Here is a 10,060-nt window from a genome sequence, read left to right as displayed (position 1 = left end):
ATAACAAGTTACATTGTTTCTTTGAATAGCTTTTCCATAACCTTGCCCGGTTTGAGTTATGCATTGATTAGATAGATGTCCAAATCTACCACAAGCATAGCATTTTACATTCATTCTCCAATCATTTGATTGATGACCATATTTATTACATTTGGAACATTGACCGGTAAATGAGTTTGTATTATGATTATTCTTATATCTGCATTGATTTGCTCTATGACCAAATTTGTTGCAATTAAAACATTTTCCATTGAATTTGTAAGCATTGGGTTGCCTTACCGGTTTGTTGTGAACATGATTATTTGCAGTTTCAGAACTTTCTCCATGTTCAAATCCAAGTCCAACTGCATCTTTATCAGGTCTTTGATTTTTCAACATATCTTCAAGCTTGGCTGAGCTCTTTTTGAATTTGTCTTTGTATTCATTTGTAGTGACCAACTCACTTTCCAGAGTGCTAACTTGTCTCATAAGTTCCTCTTTGTCATGTTGCATCTGAATCAACTCTGTTTTAAGCATATCATTTTCATGACTAAGCCTTATAGATTCATTTGATCTTTCATTAAGCCATCTGGCCAAATCTTCTTGATTCTTCTTTCTATCTTCAATATCCTTACATAGTCCCATGGTTAAGTCTTGCATCTCATTCTTCATGTTATTGTTCTCTTGTCTCGATTTCTCTGCAATATATTTGAGAGTTTCTTTTTCTTCATCATCTTGTTTTTGCAATTGCTCACATAATTCTTTTCTCTTACTTTGTGCCATGACCAGGTTTTCTTGAAGTGCTTCGATGAATCCTTGAGCAGATCTGAGTTCTTCTTCCATTTTGATATTCTTTAATTTTTCTACATCAAAATCTTCAAGAGCCACTTCCAACTGTTATCTCAAATTTTCCATGGGTACCGGTTTCAGAATCTTCCTCAAGTTGATAGGCTTCTACAAATAGAGGACCAGGCTCTAATACCAATTGTTAGATAATTGATTAATCCCAAAGACATTGAGAGGGGGGGTGGTGAATCAGTGTCTGGCCGGTAAATGAAAGATTTAAACTTATTTACAATTATGTAACTGAGATTAATATGTCGGTAAGCAAACAATAATGCAGTAAAGAGAAACAAAGGAATCGACATCGATGCACACCATAACACAAATATTTTAGCGAGGAAACCCAGTAAGGGAAAAACCTCGGTAGGATTTGTGACCCACAATATTTACTCACTGGCCATATGAATAAATATTACTTAGTACAAAAGGGGCTTGCACATGTAGGAAGGCCAACTACCTAGAGCTCACTGCTCAACAACAAAAATGGAGTCACACTGACTACAACATCACACTGATGTAAACATAAAATGAACTCTTACAACTTGCATCAAAATGTTGGATGAGTTCATTGTTGTGCTCTTTCTGATACCGATTCTGCCTCTGCCAAAAACCCTAGCCAGTATGCTGTCAAATGATTTTGCTTATACAGAATAGTCTTCGCTCTACTCTACTTCTTATTCGCTCCAAAATAAACACATCAAAATGCATATACAACTATTCACTATCATATCCTTATCTTATCTCATATTATCGCTTCCTACTTTTTAAATGACCTACAAGAACTCATAAATATATGAGTCTTTGCAATACAACATGTCGACCATACAATTGTAATTTACATTACAATTTATTTCGCATAAATAATACTTACTGTCAAGTCGGTCTGGAATGCCGGTATAATCTTCTGTTGGTGTAAACTGGATGCCGGTGTGAATAAGCCTTGTTGTATCTGTCGGTTTCGGTATGTGAAGTCTATGGTCGGTTGATCCTATGGAACCTTTTTGCCATCAATGACAACATCCACCTTTCTCATCTGAGTGTATAATGCCAACATTTTCCTCCCCGTAAGGCCAAAAGCCCTCGTTACCGAATGAGGGTTCTACACTGGATTCAGGTACAGATCCACCATCTGCCTTTGATTCATCTTTCTTTACCCACATATTCTTATGTTGATCTCTGATCTCATCAACCTTTGCCTTTCCCTTCTCATTTGATTTGTTCTTATCTACTAGAGCATTGTTCTTGTTTCTATAATACTTTGCAATGTGACCGGTTTTGTTGCATGCTCAACAAACAATATTATTTTGCATAGGTATGAAGTTCATCTGATTTGGTCTTGTCTTGCACTGATTAGAAACATGTCCAAACATTCCACAAGCATAACATCTCTTGTTTTGAAAATTGTTCATTACTGCTCTGCACATATTTGACTTACAACCAAAGTTGTTGCATATGAAATACTGACTGGTAAAGGTAGGACCATTATTCATCCTACTTCTGCACTGATTTGCCATATGACCAAACTTATTGCAAGTAAAATAAATACCATTAAATTTATGAGCATTAGGTTGTCTTACCAGAGGATTCTTGCTCTTCTTCTGATTAGGTTTTGCATTGCCTTGTCTAGATCCAAAGGATTCACCTTTCTCAAATATCAGACCTCGCATCTCCTTTCCATGTCTCTGACTTTCCAGCATCTCATCAAGCCTTGCTGAGCTAGCTTTGAATTTGTCTTTGTATTCATTGGTAGTAGCAAGTTCATCCCTTAAGGTAGCAATCTATCTTTCAAGTTCTTGACCATTATTCCTTGATTGTGTCAACTCAAGCTTTAACTAATCATTCTCATAGGTAAGTTTGAAACATTCATCTGTTCTTTCCTTCAAGGATCAAGTCAGGATTTATTCATTCTTCTTCCGGTCCTCAGTCTCCTTAGTCGACCTCATCACAATGGATTGCATCTCATTCTTCAAAGCAACATTCTCTCTTTCAAGCTTATTAACTTCATCAACTTTATCCTAGTATTCCATGATCTGCTCTTCTTTCTCCTTCAACTTGTCCATCAATTCCTTCCTCTTTTCCCTATAGACATTTGCTTGATCTTTTAGGTTATTAATGAAATCATCATCAACATTCAGGTTCTTCTTCAAGGTACAAATCTTATTTCTAGTTGCATCAAGATCCTCAAGTGCCACACTGAGTTGTCTTTGAAAACTGGAGTCCATTGAATCAATCTCCCGGATCTTCCTCAAGCGGTTAGGCTTATTCAGAGGAACTAGGTTCTGATACCAATTGTTAGAATCATGGATCATTAAGAGGGGGGGTGAATCAGTGATATATCAGAAATCAAATTCACAAACTTATTCTTTATCCACCGATTAGCAATGTATAATAGTAAAGAACATAAACAAGCAATAAATAAACCACAGGATCCACAACACCAAATTTTTTACATGGAAACCTAGAAAGAGAAAAACCACGGTAGGGTTGGAACCCACAATATTCATATACTATGGCCATGTGTACATAAATATTACATAGATGGGGAATGCACTTTCATTTAGGCTCACTGCCTATAGCTCACTGCTCAATTACAATGACCCGGAAGGCTACAACCCTTAAGGAAGTCACATCGACTTACAATTCAATTACAATGAGGAAATACAATGAAATGAACTCTGAAGTAGCATCTGACAATGCATGAATGAGTTCCAGTTAAGCACTAGATCTCTGACTGTACTCGCTCTACAAATACTATGTTTCTGTCTTAGTCAGCTACTAGATTATTTGTGAACCAAATGTGCATGTGAAACTGCGCTCAATCACACCAAAACAGATCACCACAACTATATCACACCGAAAACCAATCACCAAATCAATCTTATATATCTGGTCTTATAAAAAATAATCTTCTCCAAGTCGGCTATCAAAAGTGTAATGTGTAGCTTCAAGTCGGATTCAATCTCTAAAAAAACATAGCATCAGACCAAAAGAGTATAATCACACGGTTCCTAAGGATCTTTCCATTCACTGAGATCACAAAATCAATCACCGCAATCACCGAAAATCTTTTCGGACCAAAACATCACTGAGATAGCCCTAATTTACTGGTTGACTGGCTACCGGTTAACTCCTGCTTTCAGATAATACGAATTACGACCACCAGATTGAATCTCCAAGAAGAGTTGCCATCAATGACAACCCTAAACCATGAATCAAGCATCGAAAGTCACCAGATGAGTGTCAATTACCAACAACATCATCTTCACCACCCAGAGGAACATAGGATCTTCAATTTTAAACACATTTTGTAGTTTATCATCGTAATCTTCCACCAGAAAGCTATCATTTTCTTTGTGGTTTGCAAAGAGAATTTCACCTCCATACTTCTAAGAATTCTCTTTGCCTTTCATCGTCGAATTTCATAATGAAATGAAAATACCACTTATAACCACCTTTATATTTCTTCACGTTCACCAAGCATCTTGGGAGGGGCATTGCCTTTGATGCCTTATATTTTGAATGCGGATTAATTGCTTCTCGTACATATTCATCCTCGATGACCACCTCGATGAGATCAGCCCACATCTCCTCTCCGTCATACAACAAATTCACTGCCCACTTTGATAGACTGTCTACCACCTCGTTTCCCTCTCTCTTGATATGAGATGTTTTTAAAATTTGAAATGAATGTAGCTTATTTCTGATGAAATTAATGGTCTTGTTAAATTTACACATCTGCATCTCTCCTTTGGCGATAACATTGACGATTACTTGTGAATCGCCCTCTAGGTGAATATTGGAAGCCAAGAGTTCACTCACCAAGTTTATGATGGGAAAAGATTATTTTGATTTAGCTTCATTGTTTGTTCCCTCGTCAAGCCTTTGTGCACTCAATGTTTGTATATTTCCACCCCAATCTTGAGCAACACATCCTACCCCGGATGGACTCGAGTTTCCTTTTGAGGTCCCATCAAAATTTATCTTGATCCATCCCTCTTCTGATTTCATCCACTCAGTATTTTTGACTACTTTGTTAGATGGATCAACCCACCAAGGCCTATTAACGGGTATGTATCTTATCAACAACCAATTTGCTTGGATCTAACTATTTGCAAGTCCATAAGGATACTTGCTAGAAGTTATTGTTGATGCTGCTGAACTCACTAATTTTGAAATGGAGTTCTCAATGTTTCTAAACATACGAAACAATGATTCTTCCATCTCTTAGGAGATTTGTCTATTATGCTCTTTCCAAACTTTCCAGATTACCATAGATAGGAATATGGAAAATGATTGAAAATGTTGAATTTTAGTTGTCTATTCTCCACCCCTAAAACATCTACTTTATTGTTGCTGGAAATGGAGCTTGCGGTCTTAATTTGTTGATAACAAACTTCTAGTAGCTATGGATGAAATTACAATGCAGTAGAAGATGGTCCAAAGTTTCTTCATTAGTCTTGCACATCATACATCTAAACGGACCCACAAATCCTATCTTTATCAACCGTGCTCCTATGAGAATTTTCCCTCAATGAATTAGCCAAGAAAAGGAACAAACTTTTGGAAGGCAAAATTTGCTCCAACATAGTTGTATTGACCATCCTTCTTCTCCAAGCTTCACTGCTAATAGTTCGAAGCCAATTTTAACTTAATATTTTCCTACTTTAGAATTGCACCATATTATTTCATTCAAAGCCCTTGCAAGAAGAAACTTTACTTCTAACAAGATTGTGTTGAATAGTTCTTCTTGAGATTTAGCTCATTAAACTCCTTCCATTTCCAAGACACTTTTTCATTCTTTATTTTATTTTTGAAAAAGTCAGCAAATTTCTTACCTCGTATTCCTTTTGTAATGGTTTGCAATTCCTTAACTCTCATATCCTCCTCAAGAAATCGGTATCCTTCCCAAGAGTTTGCCTAGAGATTAAGCCTTATTGTCCCCCACTTGCAAGGTGATGTGTGTTAGAATAACCGGTGGACAACTGAGAGTGGGGGAGGGGGTGAATCAGTTGTCAATAGATTATATTAATCAAACCACTTTATAACCTTTAATAGGAGCACATAAACATTAAATATTGAAATAGTAGAAACAAATACCGACAAGCAATAAAACTTAAGAATGAAATAGAGAATCAAGACAATGCAACCATACCATATAACACCGTGATTTGTACGTGGAAAACCCGATAAAGGGAAAAAACACGGTGGGAAGCCTACCCACAGTCAGATGATACTTTTGTAGAAAGTATGTGATACAATAAGGGGCCTGCACATGTAGGGAGGCACACTGCTTGGACCATACTCCTCATTAAAAAGGAGTCTCATTGACTACAAAGAGGTTATAACCACCTCAATATAATTGGACAACAATCCAAAAGAATGAACTGCTAATGATAGCATTTACCATGCCTGATTACAGTCCTGGTTAAGCTCAATATCAGAAGCCTTTGACCTCTTACATAAACCCAATTTGATCACCTATGATCGACCAAATCTCCTTCACATATGATATTTCATTCCATGACCATTACCACCAGGATCTACAATGAGATCTTACATCAATTTATACAAACCCTAAGGCCTAAACCAATTAGGTCGGTCGCCTAGAAGATATTACAATAAGATCATTACATACATCCATGTTACAATGATATACCATATCGACTTTAGACCAAAACAACATTAACCAATCCATAAATCATCCCAGTAACATGTAGAGAACACGTAACATGATACCAATCCATAACCTAGACCCAAATAGATTCACCACGCCAAAGCAATGTCTCCAATCAGTCGAGTCACGAACAAAGATCACCTTCTGCATCCTAAATTCCATCTAGAAGCCGCACCAACACCACTTATGCATCCTGTCAAAGATTCTCAGTAAAAGCTCTACCGGTAAAACCTTAAACCCTTACCAGTATAGGCTTACTAGAGTGTATGATAGCATCCGATCATCAAGTCAATACCAACTAACCAAAACATACTCCAGAAACATCAAACCAAACATCTTTCATTAATCCAAACATGTCGGTAGTATCCAATTGATAGTCCCTTCTGCCGGTAACACTAGTTCTTCTACTGGTAACCAAAATCTGTCTGTTGGTAACCAATCATAACAACTAGTGTTGACATCAATGACAAAACATCAATGCAACACATAATCAATTCCTTCATATTGCCAACAATGTGATCTATAATCACTGATCTACATGAATGCATAAAGTTACAGATTGCCAACCCTTTTGTAGGGTTTTTAATGGTCAAAATTCTTTCTCTACTCATATTATCTAAGTATTTTGCTTTCAAAATTTTTAACCATTTTTGTTCTAGATTGTTGTACATATTCCAAATCAGCTTAGCTCCCACAACCCAATTCATAATGTTCCATTTCCTAATGCTTACTGCTCCTGCCTCTTTTGGTTTGCAAATTTTATCCTAGGCTAATAGTTTTAAAGTCAAACTTACTAGAATGTCATAATATTCATTTAATATCATTTTTTCTTCCTTTTTTATATAACTTTCAAAATAAATTATACCCTTTTGGAGAGGCTTCCTTTAGTGCACCATAATATATATATATATATATATATATATATATATATATATATATATATATTTATGTTTTAATATATATAAAACTTGAATTTCTAATCAATCTCATATTTAATTATAGAAATCTACTTGCAACCTTTTAAAAAGTCATATTGAAACTAATCAAAGTATCAAAAAATATATATCTTTGGATTCAAAACTTTGAGCTCTACAAAAAGGTTTCTTTAGATTTTCATGAAAGTTCCTCTAGTTAGAGAAATTCAAAGTTGAAGTTTTTTTTTGAATTTATCTCCAAGAGGGGTTAAATTTCCACATAGGTAAGCACATAGATAATTTTGGTCGAAAAGGTTTAAAATTAAACCCTTCTGACGGAAACCCTTTTGCTTGAAACATTACATGCAAATTTGACACATCATGTGGTTTTAGGCAACCCTTTGTCCAAAATCTTTCCAACCAAAATAAAAACTATTTGGCTAGCTGAAATTGTGGCACAACTTTGTGCTTTTACTCCTACAAAGGGAACCCCTTTGTTATATATAGGCCAAGGTGGTGCAGGAGCACCTTCTAAGGGCTCTCACCATTTGTTTTTGTTGTGATTTTGCTTCTCCATGAAGCCATGTAATGTAATAAGAGCCAAGAGCTCATTGGTTTTGTTTAGGTCCTAGTCTAGGTCCTAGGTTCATAAGTCTAGGTTGAGTTTTCTCTTGGGGTTGAGGGAATGTGGGCCTATTGATGAGTTTGGGGTCCTTTTGGCATGGTTGTGTCCAGAGGATAGCCTAATAAAGGCCTAAAAGCCAAGAAAAGTAACATTGCAAAAGTTGCTTAAAAGTTGCAAAAAGTTGCATGACAACTTTTCAAAGTTGTCATGCAACTTTTCCACCAAATTGGTCATAACCTTAGCTCAGCATTGGGAACCCTAACCTTGGCACACAAACCAAGGCAAAGACATTATATATTGTTGCAAACCCTAAAATGAGGGGTTAGATGTCAGATTGTACAACCAAAGGAAAAACACCTCGATTGTGACTGTGTTTTTGTTGCCAGTCGACACAAATGGAGCATTAAAGGATTGATAATGGATTGTTATGGAAACTAAACTATGTTGAGAGTCTTGTATAGTGTTTATACTTTCATTTTGAGCATTTATATTAGGTTTTTTTTTGCAGGTGTTGTGTGCTTTGTAAATAATTTTGTAGTTACCTCTTCACTGTCTAGTTTTGGACTGCTTTGTGAAAATGGGTTGGTAACTCCTATCCCCATTGTGGAAACACCATGAAACCATGGGGTATAGGAGTATAGACCCTGTACAGTATCTCAGAGGAAGCAGGGCTCTGGAGAATGCAGGAAAACCTTTCAAAAACCCACTCTTAGGCGAGACTGGTCTGTGCCCGACTAGGAAGGGTCAAGGTTGCAGAGGTCCGTGAGAGCAAGGAAGGACAAGGAAGGAGGCACCCTTTGGAGGAGTTGTATAGGGCTGTGTGGAGCATAATTGGTGAGAAGGAGGAGCTTCCACCAATCCAGACAAGGTGGTGAAGACAACAAACCAACTCTGTGACCCTGGCAGGACTAAAAAACCCTTAAAAACCCTTAATTTCACCTAGGGCAGTGTACGGACACTTGGGGGCCCAAAACCAGGAAAATATTTGAGCCTTTGATAAATGAATAGTAGTCCCTTTGGTAAATTTTACAAGTTTTAGCATTGTTTGCAAGAGGAATCCCTAAAATTCTGGAATGGAGGCCTAATAGGGGCTCATTCCTTGTAGCCCTATTTTGTAGGAAAAAAGCAAAATTGTGAAATCGGTAACAAGAAGGAATGTCAAAACCTCTTGGGGGCACATGAGTGGTTTGAGAAACATGTCAAAGACCTATCCTATCCTTGCTAGGACCTGAGAAGGTGTAGGAAGAGTTAAATCCTTATTAGCCTATGTAAGGGTTTTTGAAGCTTGTGAGTAGGTGAGAGCTTTGGAGAAGAATCACATGTTGTTGGTGGGTGGATTGGGCAAGGTCAGGGGATCCCACGAGCAAGGGAAGACATAGAGACCCTAGGGTGTGGTTGGAACACCCGGTGATCCAAGGAGAGGATCAAAGAGCATAGACTAGGATAGTCTATCCCAAGCCCGTTCCCATCAGATTGGTATCAGAGCAAAGTTAAAGATTTGGTGGACCATGCATGTCTCTATATTCTGGTGAATCAGTAGGGGAGAACATAATGGTCACTAATGCAGAGCTGGTTGGGGAGGTAGAAGAACAAAAGGAGAAAAATAGACTCCTTGGAGATGCTATGAGTGAGATAAGGAACAAGCTGCAAGAAGTGGTTGATCAGAGAGCACAAGAACTCTGGGGTGCAGACACCAATGGCAGAGGCAAGAAAGCTATTGATATAGATGACATCATACCTGAACTAGACCCCTTAATCAATGAGGAACCTTTTGTAAAGGCCATTAAGGCTTTGACTACAAAATCTTTTGAAGGATTACCACTTTTCAATGGAAGGATGGATATTGACACCGTCATGGAATGGATTGAGGGTATGGAGAACCATTTTGAGTGTGAAGGTGTGACAGAAGCCGAAAAGGTTAAGGTTGCCAAATCAAGACTAAGGGGAGCAACCTTGAAATGGTGGAAGTACTTGCAAGAGGAGAGAATTAGCATGGGGAAGCTACCTATTGCATACTGGAAGGCC

The sequence above is a fragment of the Cryptomeria japonica genome, chromosome 2 (genome assembly GCF_030272615.1).
Source record: "Cryptomeria japonica chromosome 2, Sugi_1.0, whole genome shotgun sequence".
In the NCBI taxonomy this organism is placed as follows: Eukaryota; Viridiplantae; Streptophyta; class Pinopsida; order Cupressales; family Cupressaceae; genus Cryptomeria; species Cryptomeria japonica.
The sequence above is the reverse complement of the archived record's forward strand: the minus strand, read 5'-3'. Positions refer to the sequence as shown.